Source organism: Trichechus manatus, unplaced genomic scaffold (assembly GCF_000243295.1).
Source record: "Trichechus manatus latirostris isolate Lorelei unplaced genomic scaffold, TriManLat1.0 scaffold00181, whole genome shotgun sequence".
Classification (NCBI taxonomy): Eukaryota; Metazoa; Chordata; class Mammalia; order Sirenia; family Trichechidae; genus Trichechus; species Trichechus manatus.
In genome coordinates, this window is record NW_004444117.1 from 3,572,762 (window position 1) to 3,591,244 (window position 18,483).

At 46.7% G+C, this 18,483-nt stretch overlaps 1 pseudogene; it reads left to right on the forward strand.

Annotated features, from left to right (window-relative positions):
• Positions 1-310: 310 nt before the first annotated feature.
• The window catches only part of LOC101340400 (ferritin heavy chain-like), a 76,340-nt pseudogene continuing 58,167 nt past the window's right edge, over positions 311-18,483 (forward strand).

The following is an 18,483-nucleotide window of genomic DNA, read 5'->3' on the forward strand; positions in this document are numbered from 1 at the left end:
AGGAGCCCTAACCCGGCCCCGCCGGGAGTCACCGAGGCGCGCGTTTCCCTCCCTGGTTCCTGGCGGTCCCCTCCCTCCCCGCTGCGCTTCCGGACCCCCAGTCTCCCGAGGAAGGTCACGAGAACTGGCCCAACATTTGCGTATTTTGAAGCCATCTGGTGTTTTTTATTTTACTTAAACCCCCCCCCCCCAAAAAGAAACCCTCGAAATTCTAAACAGATCCTTCCCAGTCGTGTTAGAGAACAAAACGAAGCTTTTAATGTCTTGTCCAGAGCATTTTCCCTGATGGGAATCTCTCTCCAGCTTCGCCATGGCTCTGCAGGCCTCGGAGCAAGAGGTGTTTATTGGACAGTTGAGGAAACTGAGGTTCAGAGTCTGTAAGGTAAGGGTTTGTCTATGTCATGCTGCCGGGGAGCAGCAGAGCTGGTTCAGGGGACATTGCATTTGTCCCTCATCTTCGACTATGCCTCTCACTTTCATTCATTCGTTCATACATTCATTCATTCATCCCTAAGCACTCGTTTCATGCCAAGCCCTAACCTGGTGCTGAGAACTTAAACGATGAGTTAAAATAGATCCAGCCCAGGCCCTTGTGGCACTTCTGGTGGGGGAAGCAGACATTAGCCCCATGATCATACAGAGAGCCGGACAATTCCAGGTGGGCCAGGAAGGGGGGCAGGGCAGGGCGGGAGCAGGCTCTACCTGGGACAAGGCTGTGGCTATGGCTGGTTCAGGTCATCTAGAACCTGGTAGGTTCCCAGAAGAAGTTAACAGAGAGAAGGGAGGGAGGAACCCACAGAGGGAACTACATGTGCAAAAGGTCCTCTGACGGAAGGCTAGAACTTGAGTCTGGAGATCAAGCTGTTCTGCGCCAGACTGGCCTCCACCCTCTAACTGAGGTGGGGACAGGATGATGTCACTGGCCTTCTGCTAGCACCAAGACGCCAGGAGACATGGGTCCCAAGGCTAGGCCCTCAGCTGGAAGAGTAGGAACCAGGGTCTTCAAACTGGAAGGCTCAAACCTTGCTGAGAATTCGTATTTGTAACAAGTTCCCAGGAAGTTATATATAAGAATCACCTGGAGATCTTGTTAAACTGTGGATTCTGATTCAGTATATCTGGGGTGGAAATGCAAATTCTCAGCAGGGAACTTGTTAGAAATGTAAATTCTCAGCAGGGTTTAGAATCTGAAAGAACTAGAATTCAAAGCCCTGGTAGGAACCAAGACCAGGTCCACATAAGCCCCTCTCCTCCTTGGGGGATTCACAGCTCCGTGGTGGGGGATGGGATAAATACCACTACAACTATGGAGGTATCTGCAGCTGTTACTGGCCCAGCATCCTCCCCTCTGCTTTTAGGATCAGCCTCCTGAGAGTACTATGGGAAAGCAGTGGCCTGGGCCCAGTTACATAGCAATTAGGTCCCCCGGTCCTGGCATTTGCTTGGGGATCAGCATGTGGCCCATGCTGGATCCTTGAGAACCTGCCCAGGGACATCAGCGAGTTTGCCCTGTGCCAGGGTGGCCCAGCTGGCAAGCAGGTAGCCTGGTGCTACTGGGAACCTTCTTGTTACCTTGGGGGAGGGGGCAGAGGGAGGAGACCATCTGAGAGAGAAGCAACTCGGAACAGAGCAGAGCCCAAGGATGGAGAAAGATACACATTTCTGGAGCCCCTGGATCCAGCAGGCCTTCTGAAGTCAAGATCTCCCTTGGACTTCTCAGTATCATGTCCCCATAAATTCCTGTCTTTGTCTGAGGCACGCTAAAGGGATTTTTGTCCTTTGCAACCAAGCAGAGTCCTGACTCCTTCAGCCTGTTGGCTGGAGCTGTGGGACCTGAGACCCAGGGGCGAAATTAGCAGGCATATATAGTCGTTACTTAAAGAACAACGTGGTCATCTTGCAAACACTGTTTGTAGCTGGAGTTTGACCTCTGGTTAGAAAGAATTTAAACTCATGCTGTGAAGCCCATATCTGGCCTAGGAATGTCAATGGCTGTCCCTGATGCACCTCTAATGTTACTGTGCCCAGGAAGAATCTGGGCCTCTACTTTTCTTGGCTGGGAGAGCACCAGGGTCTGTGTGGGACCGGCGGAAACCTGACCTTGCACCAAGCACTGGCTGTGGAATGGAAGTGAGTGGAGAGCAGTAGTTCCACACCCAGGTTGTAGAATCCCTGCAGGCTCTTTGGCAAAGACCAAGGTGGGTTGTAGTGATGGTAACGCCTTTCCGTTCCTGCATTGCACCATCTAAACTTTCCAAATACCAAGCAGCTTACATGGCACTGTTTGATTATTTTAGGTAAGGCATCTCCTCCAACACAAAAAGATAAGCGTTTGGCATCCCTGTCAGAGTTAAGTAGGAGTCCTTGGATGGTGCAAACAGTTAAGCTGCTCAGCTGCTAACCAAAAAGTTGGCAGTTTGAGTCCACCCAGAGGTGCCTCAGAAGAAAGGCCTAGTGATCTACTTCTTAATAATCAGTCATTGAAATCCTGTGGAGCTCAGTTCTACTCTGACACACATGGGGTTGCCATGAGTCAGAATTGTCTCAATGGCAACTGGTTTTTTTCTTGTCAAAGTTCAGCAAGCGTGGTTGTTCATTTAAACCACAGATGTTCTCAACCTTTCTATGTGCCTGTCCTGTGCTAGGCTTGGAGGTGCAGAGAGGAAACCATCCCAGTTCCATCCTAGCTGAACACACACACACACACACACACACACACACACACACACACACACAGAAAATAGGGAGCGGAGTTCAGAGGAGAATCCATGGGGCAGGAAAGTTTTCAGCTGAATTTTGGAAATTGAGAAGGAGACAAGGTGGGGAAGGGCCTTCCAGGCAGATAGGACAGCACAGGCAAAGGCCCAGGGATGGGGAAAAAGCATGTCAGGCATAGAAAGTAAACATTATGTCATTGTCAATGCTCTGCACATTGTCTGGAACCAAATGCCCGCAGGGTCCAGGCAGGAAATGTAAATAAGTCAGGCAAGTGGGAAGAAGGGGAGGATGACAGGGAGGAGTGGAGACTGTAGGGCATGCGGGTCATGTGCCGATTTAAGGCCAGTCCTGGGACCAGAAAAAGGCATGTGGTTGGCCACTGAGCAGAGATCACTTAGGAGAGAGAGAGGGTTCAAAAGCCTGAAAGAGCCTTCTTTTAATAATTCAAGGTAGGTGCTTAAGTTTCATTTATTTGTCCATTTTATAAACAGGCCTTTCCTGAGAGGTCTAAGCAGGGCGCTCCTGGGAGCGGAGCTCTGTATGTCGGCACTGACCTGAAGAGCTACAAGAAAGCCTGAGGCTCGAAAGCTCCATGGAGCTGGAGGGAGGCAGTTGCCATGCACACTGGAGCCCCTTCTTTTGTTTGGAGCATTTCTTCTGTGGAATCCCTGAGGGGAGGCCACCCTGACAGAAAGGAGGCTGGGGAGGCTGGAGGCTGAGGCAGTGACCCAGAGTAGCAGGACTACAGAGAATTTGTTTAAAAAAAAACAAAACCAAACCAGTTGCCATGGCTGATTTTTCAGAAGTGAATCGCCAGGCCTTTCTTCCAAGGCACTGCTGGGTGGACTCGAACTGCCAGCCTTTTGGTTAGCAGTAGAGCATGTTAACTGTTTGCACCACCCAGAGACTCCAAAGAATTCATTAACCCTCTGCCATCGAGTGGATTCCGACTCATAGAGACCCTATAGTACAGAGTAGAACTGCCCCACAGGGTTTCCAAGGAGCGGCTGGTGGATTTGAACTGCCAGCCTTTTTGGTTAGCAGCTGAACGCTTAACCCTTAAGCCCTCACTGTGCCACGAGGGCTCCAAGAATTCATTAAGTAACTATTTTAGGCTTCGTGGGCCACATACATCTCTGTTGTATATTCTTCTCTTTTGTGTGTGTGTGTATGTGTGTGTGTGTGTTTTACAATCTTTAAAAATATAAAAACCATTCTTACCTTACAGACCATACAGAAACAGGCCTGTGGGCTGTAGTTTGCCACCCCTTGATTTAATGGAAGTTCTCAGCACCGGGCTGACCACAGGGTTAAACCCTCAGTGAATGGTGGCTGGCCCTGTCTGGCGTTTTGGTTGTGTGCAGCAGGCCCAGACTCTGGCTGACTGTTGGAAGTGGGTATGGAGATTGCATATTTGATGGAAGTCCTGAAAGCCAGCTCAGGAAGCCTGGCTGCCAGATTCCTCCAGCCCGTTGGAAACCTGGAGAGGGCCCTGGATGCTCAAGGGACACCTTGGCCAGCAGGAGCCCAGGTCTGGACCCTTTCCCTGGAAGATGCATGCATGCTGCCCCGCCAGTCCCTTTGGGTGATCTCAAAGCTGGAGCTACCTTGTCCAGGGAGTCCAGGGGAAGGGGCCCTGAGTGTGAGGAACTCAAGGCTTCCCAGAGCACAACTTCCCAGGGAGGGGTGCTATGTACAGACGCGGGGAGCCAGGAATTGTCCGGGTGGCTCACTTGGCCATGGTGGGGGCCCCAGACAAGGGGAGGAGTTAAGATGGACCCTGTCTTGGCCAGTTTTCATTCTTCCAAGGGGGGTGCTCTCAGCTGTGTTCTCCTTGACTGTTCTTTTGGATTTCTTGACCTGAGTTTAGCCTCTGAATTTACCCTTTGCCCCTGCATAGCCACTCTTCTCCCTTGTCCCCAGCTCTGTGTCTTCTGAATCTGGCCTTTACCAGAGAGTCCCTGGGACCTCTGGTTTCTGGTTAGCTTTGGCCAATGGGAGACACCCAGCAGAGGTCTAGGGAGGGAGGGGAGTGAGGTCAGGGTATTTACCCTCAAGAGGTGACTATGTCACTATGTCACTACTTCTGTCACTATGTCACTATGTCACCATGTCTGTCTCCCACAATGCTCTATGGGTGCCACTCTTCAGGTCTAGGAGTGGTTTTGCTCCAGCTGAGCAAGCCCCTGGCCCTACAACTGATCCATCTCTTGTTGGTTTCCCTTAACCCAGCCCCCTCCCTTCAATAAACTCTCCTCAGTTACCTTGTCTGAGGGTACCACTTAGGGTGACCAGCAGCCCAGTTTGCCCAGTACTGCCTGGCTTTAGCACAGAAAGTCCCACATCTTGGACAACCCTCAGTCCTGGGCACACTGGTATGGTTGGTGACCCTAGCTGCCACCTGACCCCTGCAGAGACCTGATACTGCGTTCTTGTTTCCTCTCATTCTTGTCTACTAAGCCGAGATTAAGAAGGGCCCAAGGTTGTCCCCTGGACTTTCAGTTTCTCATGACAAATTGGAACACCTGGCAATCCTGGCCCCATCCCGAGGGACAACAGTTGCTTGGCGCTGAGTGTCGCTGTGCCCTCAGAGGGGCTTGCCCCCAGGCTCTCCCCATCCTCCCTCCAGACCGAGTACGGCTCTTGCATTCCTCCTGCCTGGCCCTTTAGGCACCTGAGCCAGCTACTCCCATTCCAGATGGAGTGCCTCAAGCTTCAGAAAATATACTGTGATGTCCTACAGAATCTGACGCTGGGTGGAGGGGCTTCTCTGTGGGTGGTGAGTTTCCCCTCGGGATCATCTAGTCTAGCAGTGGGCGTTGGCTATGAGTCAGAATGCAGGGCAGGGGCAGTGGGTGAAGGTTTGGGATCCAGGACTCTCTCTATCAGGGAGTGCATTCCAAGCAAGTGTCAACCCTGCCCCAGGGGAATAGGGCTTCCCCATAGCATGCCCAGAGCTACTCCTTGCCTTATGCGGTTTTTGTGTGGGACATTAGACCCTCTCAGACCCTTCTGGTACAGGAAGCTTCAGGGAGGGCCTGCCTGGGTATTCCCTAGGTGTGCTGGCAACAGTGCCATCTGGAGTGAACAATGGGCAGAAAGGATCTTATTTCTCTCTTATTTCTCTCTCCTCAGAAGACAGCACCCAGATTTTCTTCTGTGGAATTACTCCTTTTCTATCCTCAGCCTGTTGGATCACACGGGGCTGGCTTGGCCCCTTGGCTGCTGGGATGGGCACATGACCCAGGCCTGAACAATAAGGGCACCACACCATGGCCGCAGGGATTGATTCCAAGGACCTAAAGAAGGCCAGCAAGAACCAGTGAGGGCCATCCCAGAGGATTCTTGCTGGACCTATCAGAAAAGAAGTGCTGTCTTTCCAGTGAAGTTACGAAGCTGTTAGGGTGTAAGACTGGGATTTTACTTGTGGTTGGCTTGACCCCAAGTAGGGAAAGTCAGAGAGTGAAAATAGAGAAAAGCAGATTTGAGAAATGGAGCCAGGCAGAGTGCTGATGCCATCATGTGAGGGCCTGGATCGAGCCCTGCCTGTAGCCCTGGGTGCCTGGACTTCTCAGGCTTTTCTTCCTTGCTTGGGCTGGGGCCTTGGCTTACATGGTGTGGTCAACCATTGCCCCTGGAGACTCCTGCACTGTTTGCTTTGTACTCTGGCCCCTGCTGCTCTGTGCTTGGCAGTATTTGGGGTCTTCTGGGCAGCCTTCTCAGTTGCTTAGTAGGCATTTATTACTTTCATGTGCACTGTACATGGTGGGTGGATCCTTCCTGCAGTATGGTCCTTCCAGGCCCTGATCTTTGTGAAATCTCTGAGGGTCTCATTGGATGTCAGTAGCCTGTTTATATAACTTGTATGATTATTGTTTATTATAATTTTGAAATTCTGTGGAGAGCTGAGAATTGGTGGTGGGGAGTGGGGTCTCCTATTTCACAGTGCTCCAGGAAACCATGAACACTCACCTGGGTGTCTGTGCTCCCAGACGTGTATGCCCCTTTGCATCAATGAATGGCACTGTTGCTAGGGACAGAGATTTTCTCTCTGACTACCCAGCCCAAGCTGATGTGAAGGGGCTTTGATGCCCTCAGGAGAGGAAAACACCTCCTTCATGGACAAGAAAAGCTGGACGCTAAAGTAGGACCTCCACATTCTGCTGCCACGGCAATGTTTTGCTTATGTTCTGAAATAACGTAGCCCATCTGGGAAAACCTTCTTTTTCTAGTAAATGGACATCAGAGTGTGTGGTTTTTAACTCCCTTTCCTCAACAATATTATCTTTAGAAAATCTTTTTGATTCTTAGCAGATATGTATACACACAGACACATACATATGTATTGTTTTGTTAGGGAAAATTTCAAATATACGCAAAGATAGTCTTATGGACCCCCATGTACTCATCACCCAGAGTTAACCTTTCACCAGTCTTGTTTCATTTGCTGGAACAAATCCTTGTATAACTTGATTCGTTAATAATTCATTGTATGTATTTATAAATAAAGCTCTTATGAGCACAATACCAGTATCACTAAATAAAATTAAAAAAAAAAATGGCATAGCAGTTAAGGGCTACAGCTGCTAACCAAAAGGTTGGCAGTTTGAATCCACCAGGCGCTCCTTGGAAACCCTATGGGGCAGTTCTCCTCTGTCCTATAGGGTCGCTATGAGTCGGAATCGACTCAACGGCAATGAGTTTGGGTTGTTTTTTTTTTTTTTGGTTTTTAATATTATCTAACACTGTATGTTCAAATTGTTTAAAAAATGTCTTTTTACAGTTTGTTGGTTCAAATCAGGATGCAAATAGGGCCCACACATGGCTGTTGGCTGATAATGTCTCTAAGACTTTGTGTATGTGTGTGTGGTAAAATATATATAAGAAAACGATTACCACTTGAACCATTGTCTAAGACTTTTAAAATATAGAATGCATAAAAACTTACACAACTTGCCCCATGCCAGTTGCTCTCCCTCACTTGAGATAGTCTGCTATTAGCAAGTGTTTAAATACCCTGCAAGGCTCTGGGTTCCTGTGCTCCTGGGGATGCCTGTTCCCCATCTGGCTCATAACCAGGTGCTGAGGCTGTGAGGGGACCACATGGGAGAGGGGCAGAGGGGGGCACTTGCCATCATGGCTCAAGTCCAAGGGGCCACCAGACAAGGTGTGGAATGACATTTCAAGGCGCCACAAATATGAAAGACGCCTGACTGAGGCAGCTGGTCAAGGGGGAGAAGGCATTTCTGCTGCTTTGTTGCAGTGATCAGTGTCTATTTTTCTTGAAATTGGAGTGGGGTGCAATTTAGAGATTGCCCCTGGGCACTTCAATTGGGGAGGGGGAGGCGCAACTTAAAGACTGCCCCTGGTGCTCCTTGCCCTCACTATGCCTCTGAGCCCTAGGCCTGGGAGCAGGCACAAGGTGTGGCGATGATAGAGGGTGCACTGTTCAGGTCATCCAGGGGAGCGAGGATAGAGATGCCAGTGAAAGTCAGAGCAACTGCAAGGACAGAGAGCACGCTGGCCCTGGAGCTGGGCTGGCCAGGATTAAGCCCTGGGTCCCTGCTGCCTCATGGTGTAGCCTTAAGCAAGGCTTTCTCCTCTTCCATAAAACGGAGATCTCAGGCACTCTCACACACTGCACATGAAACTGTAAATGGGTACAACGTTCTAGAGAGAAATTATTTTCTCACACAAATTATGCTAATGAATAACAAAAAAATGAGTGAAAAATACTCAAGATATTCACCTAGTGCTGTTTATACTGAGCAAACATTGGAAATAAGCAATGTCCATCAGCAGGGGACTGGTTAAATAAAGAATGGAGCATATCCACAGTGTAATACTGGGCAGTCCTTAGAATTAGATGGCAGACAGTGTATACAGAGCCCTGGTGGCACAGTGATTAAGAGCTCAGCTGCTTCCAAAAGGTCAGCTGCTCAAATCCACCTGCCGCTCCTTGGAAACCCTATGGGGCAGTTCTGCTCTGTCCTATAGGGTCTCTGTGAGTCAGAATTGACCTGACAGCAACAGGTTTGGTTGTTTTTTTTTTCCCCCAACAGGTGTATACAAGCTATATTGTTAAACAGAAGAGGGCTACAAAGATGTTATGTACTGTATGATCCTCTTTTTAATATACCATACAATTCACCCTTTTAAAATATACAATTCAATGTTTTTTAGTATATCCACAGAGTTAAGCAAAAATCACCAAAATCAATTTGAGAACATTTTCATCATCCCAAAAAGAAACCTCAAACCCATTAGCAGTCCTTGCCCATTTTCTCCCAACCTCCCAGTCCTAGGCAACCATTAATCTATTTTCTGTCTTAATAAATTGGACTATTCTGGACATTTCATGTAAATGAATATGTGGTCTTTTGTGAATGGCCTCTTCCACTTTGCACGTTTTGAGGGTTCATCCATGTATTACCGTAGCATGTATTAGTACTTCATTCCTTTTTATTGCCAAATAATATTCCATTGTATGGATATACCATATCTCATTTATCCATTTGTCAGTTGATGGACATTTGGGTTGTTTTTACTTTTTGGCTGTCATGAATAATGCTGCTATGAACATCCATGTACAAGTATTTGTGTGGACATATGTTTCCATTTCTCTTGAGTAGGTACCTAAGAGGGCAAGTGCTGGGCCATATGATAATTCTATGTTTAACTTTTTGAGGAACTGCCAGACTGCTTTCCAAAACAGCTACATCATTTTATATCCCCATTAGCGGTGTATGAAGATTCTAATTTCTCCATATCTCTGCCGACACTTATCTGAATTTTTAATTCTAGCCATCCAAGTGGATGTGAAGTGGTATCTCACTGAGGTTTTGCTTTGCATTTCCCTGATGGCTTATGATGTTGAGCATCTCTTCATGTGCTTGTTGGCCATTTGTATATCTTCTTTGGAGAAATGTCTATTCAAGTCCTTTGTTCATTTTTTAATTGGGTTGTTCGTCTTTTGTTATTGAGTTAGAGGAGTTCTTTATATATTCTGGATATTACAATGTTGGATGGAAGTGGCAAGAGCTGGCATTCTTGTCACGTTCCCAAGCTAAGGGGAAATCATTCAGTCTTTCATCATTAAGTAAGATATTAGCTGTGGGTTTTTGTAGATGCCCTTTATCAGGTTGAGGCTCTTTCCTTCTATTTTTATCATGAAAGTGTGTTGGATTTTCGCAAATGATTTTTCTGTGGTTATTGAAATGACCATGTAATTTTTGTCCTTTATTCTATTAATATGGTACATTACACTGACTGAGTTTTCAGATGTTAAACTAACTTTGCATTCTTGTGATAAATCCAACTTTGTCACAGTTTGTAATCCTTTTTATGTTGCTGGATTTGGTTTGCTATTTTTTGTTGAAGATATTTGAATTAATATTCATAAGAGATATTGGTCTGCACTTTTATTTTCTTCTGATGTCTTTACTTCATTGTGTTTTAAAAATTGTATCATTACCCCTGTTTTTTGCATGAAGAAGCTGAAGCTTAGTGAGGGGTGCAAATTTCCTAAGATCCAGTGGCCAGTTTATGGTGGAACTAGGATTTGGACCCAGAGTTGTTTTATTCCAAAGTTTATGTTTTTCATGTCACAACATGTGGTTTCCCCTATGGGACACAGTTCCTCTGTGCTCTACACAGAATCAAACAATTTTAGTGTATGGGTCACAACTCAAGTTTCTCATCTCCATCCTGCTGCTCTCTGGCAGTGAAACCAGTGGCTTAGACATAGAAGACACTGAACACATAATTTTTCAACTACGTTGAAGTCTGCCTCTCCCATGGTTTTATCTTATAGTAAATTCATTTGGAAAATTGAGCCTGAGCAAGTTGTGTTATATTGCTGAGACCCTACCTGCTCCCCTCAGTGACTGGGCCATGGGGAGGCCCCATCCCATAGCAGCTTCTCTCTGAGGTGGCCTGATGCCAAAGCCTCAGCCCAAAGAGGAATGATGGGTATTAGCTGAGCCAGAGTTCTGTTCCTGGGAATGTGACTTGGACACATAGAGACAGAAGTAAGAGGAATGAATGAAAAAGTGAAAGCACCCATCAAGGGCTTAGAGACTGTTTTAAGAATTAGTCTTGGGAAGGCCTGTTAACCTACCTGTCTGCTGCATCCAGGGCAGAAACAGGTCTTACTCTTCAGTGCGTCCTGGCACAGGGCAGGGTCCTCAGCAAAACATTTTTAAATCTGAGTGTTGATGGAGAAGGTTGATTTGCTTGGAAAACTTACGTTCATATTTTGGGCATAATCACTTCAAGAGTTCAGAACTTAAACCCTCTAAGATTAGAGGAAAAGCCTTCTTGTCCAAAGGTCCTGGTATTCCTTGGAAGGAGAGAGGCTGGTCTGGGTCTCAGGAGGAGGCAGTGGAGTCCTTCTGTCCTGCCTACAAAGTGGCATCGGTGGCAGACCTGTGGATCAGGCCCCAGAGAGTGCTGCTGGATGTGGGGGCAGACTAACAGAAGCATAGGCTGGCCCCCAGGTGTCCAGCAACTCCACAGGGCTGGGCCAACAGGAGAGCCATACAAGATGGTGGCAGGCTGAGGGGGGTGAGGATGACTGTTTGGGCCCTGTTGAATTTGAGGTGGAGGGAGCCATTGGGTATGGGTCTGAAGCTCAGAGAGAGGACTATGCTGGAGGCAGAGTTCAGAGTCGGAGAACCTGGATTTAAAGAGGAGACACTAGGACCGAGGGAGAGAAGAGAACACTTAGGAGCCCAAGCCAGGAGGCTCAATCTGAGTTCCTATTCTTGTTCTTGCTAGCCTGTGACCCTGGGCAATCCTCGTCATCTCCCAGAGCCTCAGTTTCCTCATCTGTAAAGTGGGGCTGAGAAATCCTGGATCCCAGGCAGTTATGGGGACAAATGAGAATGGACTCTGGAAACCATGAAGCACAGATTAGGTGCTCAGAGGACAGCAGGGAAGTGGACTGGACAGGTGTGAAGGCAGAGGGAGTCTGAGAGCTGCAGCTTAGGGAGGGTCTGGGTCATCTATGGGGAGAGAGATGTTATGGCACCTCAGCAGGAGGTGGGGCCTAGAGAGGGGGCAGCTGCTTCTGGTTACCCACCAGCTGAACTGAACTGGCCCAGACAGAGACTGGTGGGTGGGGCTCGAGCTAGGAGGAAGGAGCTTAATCTGTGGGGACTCCAGCGTGGCAGTCACTGCCAAAGACAGCCACAGAGCCACCCTGTTGGCAGCATTCTGAGCCTTAATTATTTTCTCCTAAAAACACAGCTGGAAAATAAATGATCACTGGCCACAAGGACGGGTGTTGGCCAAATGGCCTTTCTGTCACCCCTCCCAGCTCAAAGGAATTTTGGAGACCGTCTTGTCATCAATAGATGTAGAAAATAAGCTACGTGTTGCTTGTTTGTGGAGTGCGAGTGAGTCAAATCATGGCGGGGCTACGGGGACCTCTGAGGCCTCTGGGCCAATCCACCCATTGGACAGATAGGGAGAGGGGCCCAAAAAGCTCAGGGCATCATCCAGAGTCATGAGTGGATTGAGGCCAAGTTGGGGTGCTCACACATGGGGCTGTGTTCCCTCGAGGGAGCACTGGCTGGTGCAGAGAGACACAAATCTTTCAGGTGGGATGGGGGCTCCCAAGGTTGCCACATTCCCCACCACTCCGTGAACTTCCCCCACAACCCACCTTCATTCAGATATTATCAGAGTGCATATCAGAGGGGTCCAGCCTGCTCTGGGCAGCCACGATGTGCAGTGGGAGCAAAAGGTGAGTAGGAGTCTGGGCAGAAGGGTGTGAAAGGCCTCAAGGGCCATACTGAGAAGTGTGAGCTTGGTTTGAGGTGACAAGGGAAGGGTACAGTGCAAGAAGTAACTTGTTTTCACTTCAAGACCTTCACCCTTGGTGTTCCCTCAGCCTGGAAATCCTCCTTCTCCACTCACCCCTCAATCATCATGCAGGGTTAACTCTGATGTCATCCCCTCAGAGAAGACTTCCCTGACTGCCCCTATTGGAAGCAGTCACCTAATTGTTATGACTACTTACTAACACCCACCACCCCACCCAGTACCCCTGGGAAGGTGCCCCGTGAGCCAAACTTCCACTCTATTTTCTAGCTCCCTCTTAGAGGACCTGGGCTGAATAAGCAAGGCTTTAAAGGGAATTCCTACAGCCCTGGTGGGAGAAACAAGAGGTGAGACCAGGGCTATAGTGGACCCAGGGTTGGGCTTGGACAGAGGGATCAGGTGGCATTTCAGGCCTGAGAGAACGGTTGCATATCCCTGACTGGACAACCTCATTCTTCATCTATCACCTGCTGAGAAGATGTGAAGCTTAGGCCAGGGCTGGGAAGAAACTGCCTAGCAAGCTTTCCTCCACAGCCCCGTTCCTTCTGCCGGGAAGGAACAATAAAGGCATATATACTCTTGGCCATGCCACGTGAGGCAAATTGCTTCTGATTTTCTTTACTGACGAGAATAAGAAAAACAAATTTCCAAGTCAGTAGCTGGATAATAGGTGCCAGACATTGTTGTCTGCCCAGTAAAGATACTATATCTGGAACTGCAGATTTATTCATTTCATCGCTTGATTAAGTTTGCAATAATCTACTGTCAACTTTTGCACTGAACATACAGGTGAGTTAAGTGAGGATGTGGTAGAAATCACTGACCTACATCCCTCAAGTTTTTGATGGCAGAACAAAGCCATCTCCCCAGTGATACAGCATTGCTTTTAGTTTACAGTCCTGGTGGGAAATGGGAGTATTTCCAGGATCCATATTTTCTACCATAATAGCCCTGAGACAGTGAGCCAATGTGGGCATTATTCTAGATATTAAGCATATCTATCCTCAGAATGCATTCTGGTGCTAAGGAAATAATTATTGGACCCATTATGAGATGGATTTAGCCAAAATTCCATCTGTCACTTGACCCTGATAAGCCCTGCTCTAACCAGTAGGCCATTTCAGGTCTCTGAGGATTAGCATCAGTTCAGAGCCAGTCTCTAAATAACTCCCGGAGCATCCAGGTATTTCTTTTCCCCCGGTGCATAGTCACTAGGGCCAATGGCAGCAAGTCTCACTGGGGAGGCTTAAGAGAAGATTTATGGCATGATGCTGGTGTTTTGGGGTCCTTCCTCAAAGAAACCTGGCCTTCCCATCAGTCCAGGTGCTCCTGGTCTGGGAACTGGGTAAGAGGCTGTGAATTCCCACTATGCCAATTTGGTTAAGTTTCTGCCCATCAGATCTATAATTTTTTTCTCCTAAACATGCTCGTCAGCATTTGTTTCATTTCAAGGACTCTGTGATCATTTAGCCACCACCATCAATTTCAAATGGAAACCCTGGTGGTGTAGTGGTTAAGTGTTATGGCTGCTAACCAAAAGGTCAGCAGTTCAAATCTACCAGGAGCTCCTTGGAAACTCTATGGGACAGTTCTACACTTCACTATAGGGTCACTATGGGTCGGAATCGACTAGATGGTAATGGGTTTGGTTTTTTTTTTTTGTCTTTTTTAATTGGTTTCAATGATCAAAACTCTCTGCTGCCGCTCTATGCCTGTGGTAATTGGGCCCACCTTGATTTTGCTGTTTGCATGTTGCCAGCTGGCCTCTGTCCCTGCAGAGTCCCATTATTCCCATTGAGGTTAGGAACCCACATTCCATTGCAGCATCCCTCGCTGTCATTTCCAGCCTACAGAGAATTCTTTAAGGATGTTAGAGGCCCCCTCAGGTAAGCCTTTGTCAATGCCTTGGTAAAGGGAGTGAGGAGTCTGTGGGTGGTACAAACAGTTAACACACTTTGCTGCTAACCAAAAGGTTGGACGTTCAAGTCCACCCAGAGGCACTTTGGAAGAAAGGCTTATCAATCTACTTCCAAAAAAATCAGCCACTGAAAATCCTGTGGAGCACAGTTCTACTCTGACACATGGGGTGGCCATGAGTTGGGATTGACTTGATGGCAACTGGTTTTGTTTTTTCAAAAAGGAGAGTGGACTCCAGGCCATTCCAGGGCTTGTGGTTGGGGAGTGGCTGAGCAGATTGCCCTTATATTTAAATGGATTCCAAATGCTCATCTTCCTAAGTTTCCACACACCTTCCTCAATGTGCCAGGGAGATCTCAACATTTCAACCACTGTTCCGTCAAGGCTTCCACTAGCCAACCTATAACCTACAGACTGATAGCACCACTCCCTGGTCTCAAGCCAGTGCATTAAGTCTCTCAAGGCTGTAAAATGCTCCCATGTCAATGAATGTGGGTCGATAGAGTCTTATGCTTCATCCCCTTGGACTTACACATAGGAATCTCCCCATGCATACTCCTGAGGCTCCTGGCCATGCAGATTGGCAAGGCCATATAACTGTTTTGGGGTTCTGGCTCTCTCCTCTTAGGCCAGACCCTGTGCTTTCTGCTTGATAGTGTTAGGAGTTTACTCTTGTGTGTGCCTGGAGGTCCTGAATGGAAGAGAGCTCCCCAGGCACAGTCACTACAAGGCTTTTATGCAGGAGAAGGCCGGTTCCCTGGGCCAAGGGTGGCGTCTGTTCTCAAGGGAGGCTCAGGAGGAGTCTGGGGATTCAGAGGTCCCAGTCTCATTTGTGTCCACCCAATTATCCCTAACCCATGTTTCAGGGCCCCTCTCTTGCCTGTGCCCTTACCTTGTGGGACTGACTCGGCAGGTTTGACCCAGCAGGTGCCACTGCACCTCTGCAGCCTTATGCTGGGCCCTGGGCTTGGTCTCCAGCCTTCAAGGCTGCCATAGAGACTTTCTGATCTTCCACCTACCTTCTCCACTGGACATTCCTAGCTGTAGCTTTCTCCTTGGCTTTAAGTATGCTTTCTTGTATGGTGCTTCTCAAACTGTCTGTGGGGAAGGATCATTTTTTAAATTTTTCAGTCCATTGCAGACTTATACTTCTGTAAAAAAAAAAAAAAAAAGCTAAAATACATGACATATAGAATATAAGCCCAGGTTTTTTTATTATTAGAGTGAACAGACATAACATTGATTTCAATAAATATAATTAGAATAAACATAGCACAAGAAAAAAAAATTTTTTAAACTATGCTTTAAGTGAAAGTTTACAGTTCAAGTTAGTTTCTCATACAAAAATTTATACACGTATTGCTATGTGACCCTAGTTGCTCTCCCTATAATGTGACAGCACACTCCTCCTTTCCACCTCGGATTTCCTGTGTCCATTCAACCAGCTCCTGTCCCTTTCTGCCTTCTCATCTCGCCTCCAGACAGGAGCTGCCCATTGGCACTCTCTTCATGAGTATCATTTTATGTCTTATACTCCAGTCTTATCTATGTCTGAAGAGTTGGCTTCGGGAATGGTTTCAGTTCTGGGCTAACAGAGAGTCCGAGGGCCATGTCTTCTGAGGATCCTCCAGTCTCAGTCAGACAATTAAGGCTGGTCTTTTTACTAGAATTTGAGTTCTGCACCCCACTTTTCTCCTGCTCCATAAGAGACTCTCTATTGTGTTCCCTGTCAGGGTGGTCATTGGTGGTAGCTGGGCACCATCTAGGTCTTCTGGTCTCAGGCTGATGGAGTCTCTGGCTTATGTGGCTCTTTCTGTCTTTTGGGCTAATACTTTCCTTGTGTCTTTGGTGTTCTTCATTCTCCTTTGCTCCAGGTGGGTAGGGACCAGTTGATGCATCTTAGATGGCTGCTTGCTAGCTTTTAAGACCCCAGATGCCACTCACCAAAATGGGATGCAGAACATTTTCTTAATAAATTTTGTTACACCAGTTGACCTAGATGTCCCCTGAAACCATGGTTCCCAGACCCCTGCCCCGGCTACTCTGTCCCTCGAAGTGTTTGGTTGTATTCGGGAAACTTCTTACCTTTTGGTTTAGTCCAGCTGTTCTGACTTCCCCTGTATTGTGTGTTGTCCTTCCTTTTACCTAAGATAATTCTTATCCACCATCCAGTTAGTGAATATCCCTCTCCCTCCCTTCCCACCCTTGTAACCATCAAAGAATGTTTTCTTCTGTGTTGAAACCTTTTTTAGAGTTCTTATAATAGTGGTCTGATACAATATTTGTCCTTTTGTGACTTACTAATTTTGCTCAGCATAATGCCTTCCAGATTCGTCCATGTTATGAGATGTTTTGTGGATTCATCATTGTTCTTTATCATTGTGTAGTATTCCATTGTGTGAATGTACCATAATTTGTTTATCCGTTCGTTCATTGATGGGCACCTAGGTTGTTTCTGTTTGTTTGTTTTTTTTTTTTTTGCTATTGTGAACAGTGCTGCAATGAACATGAGTGTGCATAGATCTATTCGTGTGGCAGTTGTTTTTCTCTAGGATGTATTCCAAGAAGCGGGATTGCTGGATCACATGGTACTTCTATTTCTAGCTTTTTAAGAAAGCCCAAATCGATTTCCAAAGTGGTTGTACCATTTTACACTCCCACCAGCAGTGTACAAGTGTTCCAGTCTCTCCACATCCTCTCCAACATTTATTTTTTTGTGTTTTTTGGATTAACGCTAGCCTTGCTGGGGTGGAATGGTGTTTCATTGTAGTTTTGATTCACATTTCTCTAATGACTAATTATCGTGAGCATTTCCTCTTGTATCTGGTAGCCGCCTGAATGTCTTCTTTGGTGAGTGCCTGTTCATATCCTTTGCCCATTTTTTAATTGGGTTATTTGTCTTTTTGTTGTTGAGGTTCTGAAGTATCTTGTAGATTTTAGAGATTAGATGCTGATTGGATTTGTCGTAGCCAAAAATTTTTTCCCAATCTGTAGGTTGTCTTTTTACTCTCCTGGTGAAGTTTTTTGATGAGCATACGTGTTTGATTTTTAGGAGCTTCCAGTTATCTAGTTTCTCTTCTGGTGTTTGTGCATTGTTAGTAAGGTTTTGTATTCTGTTTATGCCGTGTATTAGGGGTCCTAGCATTGTCCCTATTTTTTCTTCCATGTTTTTTATCGTTTTCGATTTTATATTTAGGTCTTTGATCCATTTTGAGTTAGTTTTTGTGCACGGTGTGAAGTATGGGTCTTATTTCATTTTTTTGCAGATGGATATCCAGTTATGCCAGCACCATTTGTTAAAGAGACTGTCTTTTCCCCAGTGAATGTACTTTGGGCCTTTGTCAAATATCAGCAGCTCAAAGAAGAAGGATTGGTAGTTGGAAAATATGGCCTTCGTGATAGAAACGATGCTGGAGATGGCATGATAGAATTTCCCAAGACCAGCAACTTCTTCACTGCAAATACCTTCTTTCCCCAACATAAGCGGTGACTATAGACATGGACCTCGCCGTATAGAATACACTGGAATCAAATTGGCTACATCTGTGGAAAGAGACAATGGAAAAGCTCAATATCAGCAGTCAGAACAAGGCCAGGGGCCGACTGTGGAACAGACCATCAATTGCTCATATGCAAGTTCAAGTTGAAACTGATGAAAATTAAAACAAGTCCATGAGAGTCAAAGTATGACCTTGAGTATATCCCACCTGAATTTGGAGACCATTCCAAGAACAGATGTGACACGTTGAACAGTAATGACTGAAGACCAGAAGAGTTGTGGAATGACATGAAGGACGTCATACGTGAAGAAAGCAAGAGGTCATTAAAAAGACAGGAACGAAAGAAGAGACCAAAATGGATGTCAGAAGAGACTCTGAAACTTGCTCTTGAACGTCAAGTAGCTAAAGCAAAAGGAAGAAATGATGAAGTAAAAGAACTGAACAGAAGATTTCAAAGGGTGGCTCGAGAAGACAAAGTAAAGTATTATAATGACATGTGCAAAGAGCTGGAGATAGAAAACCA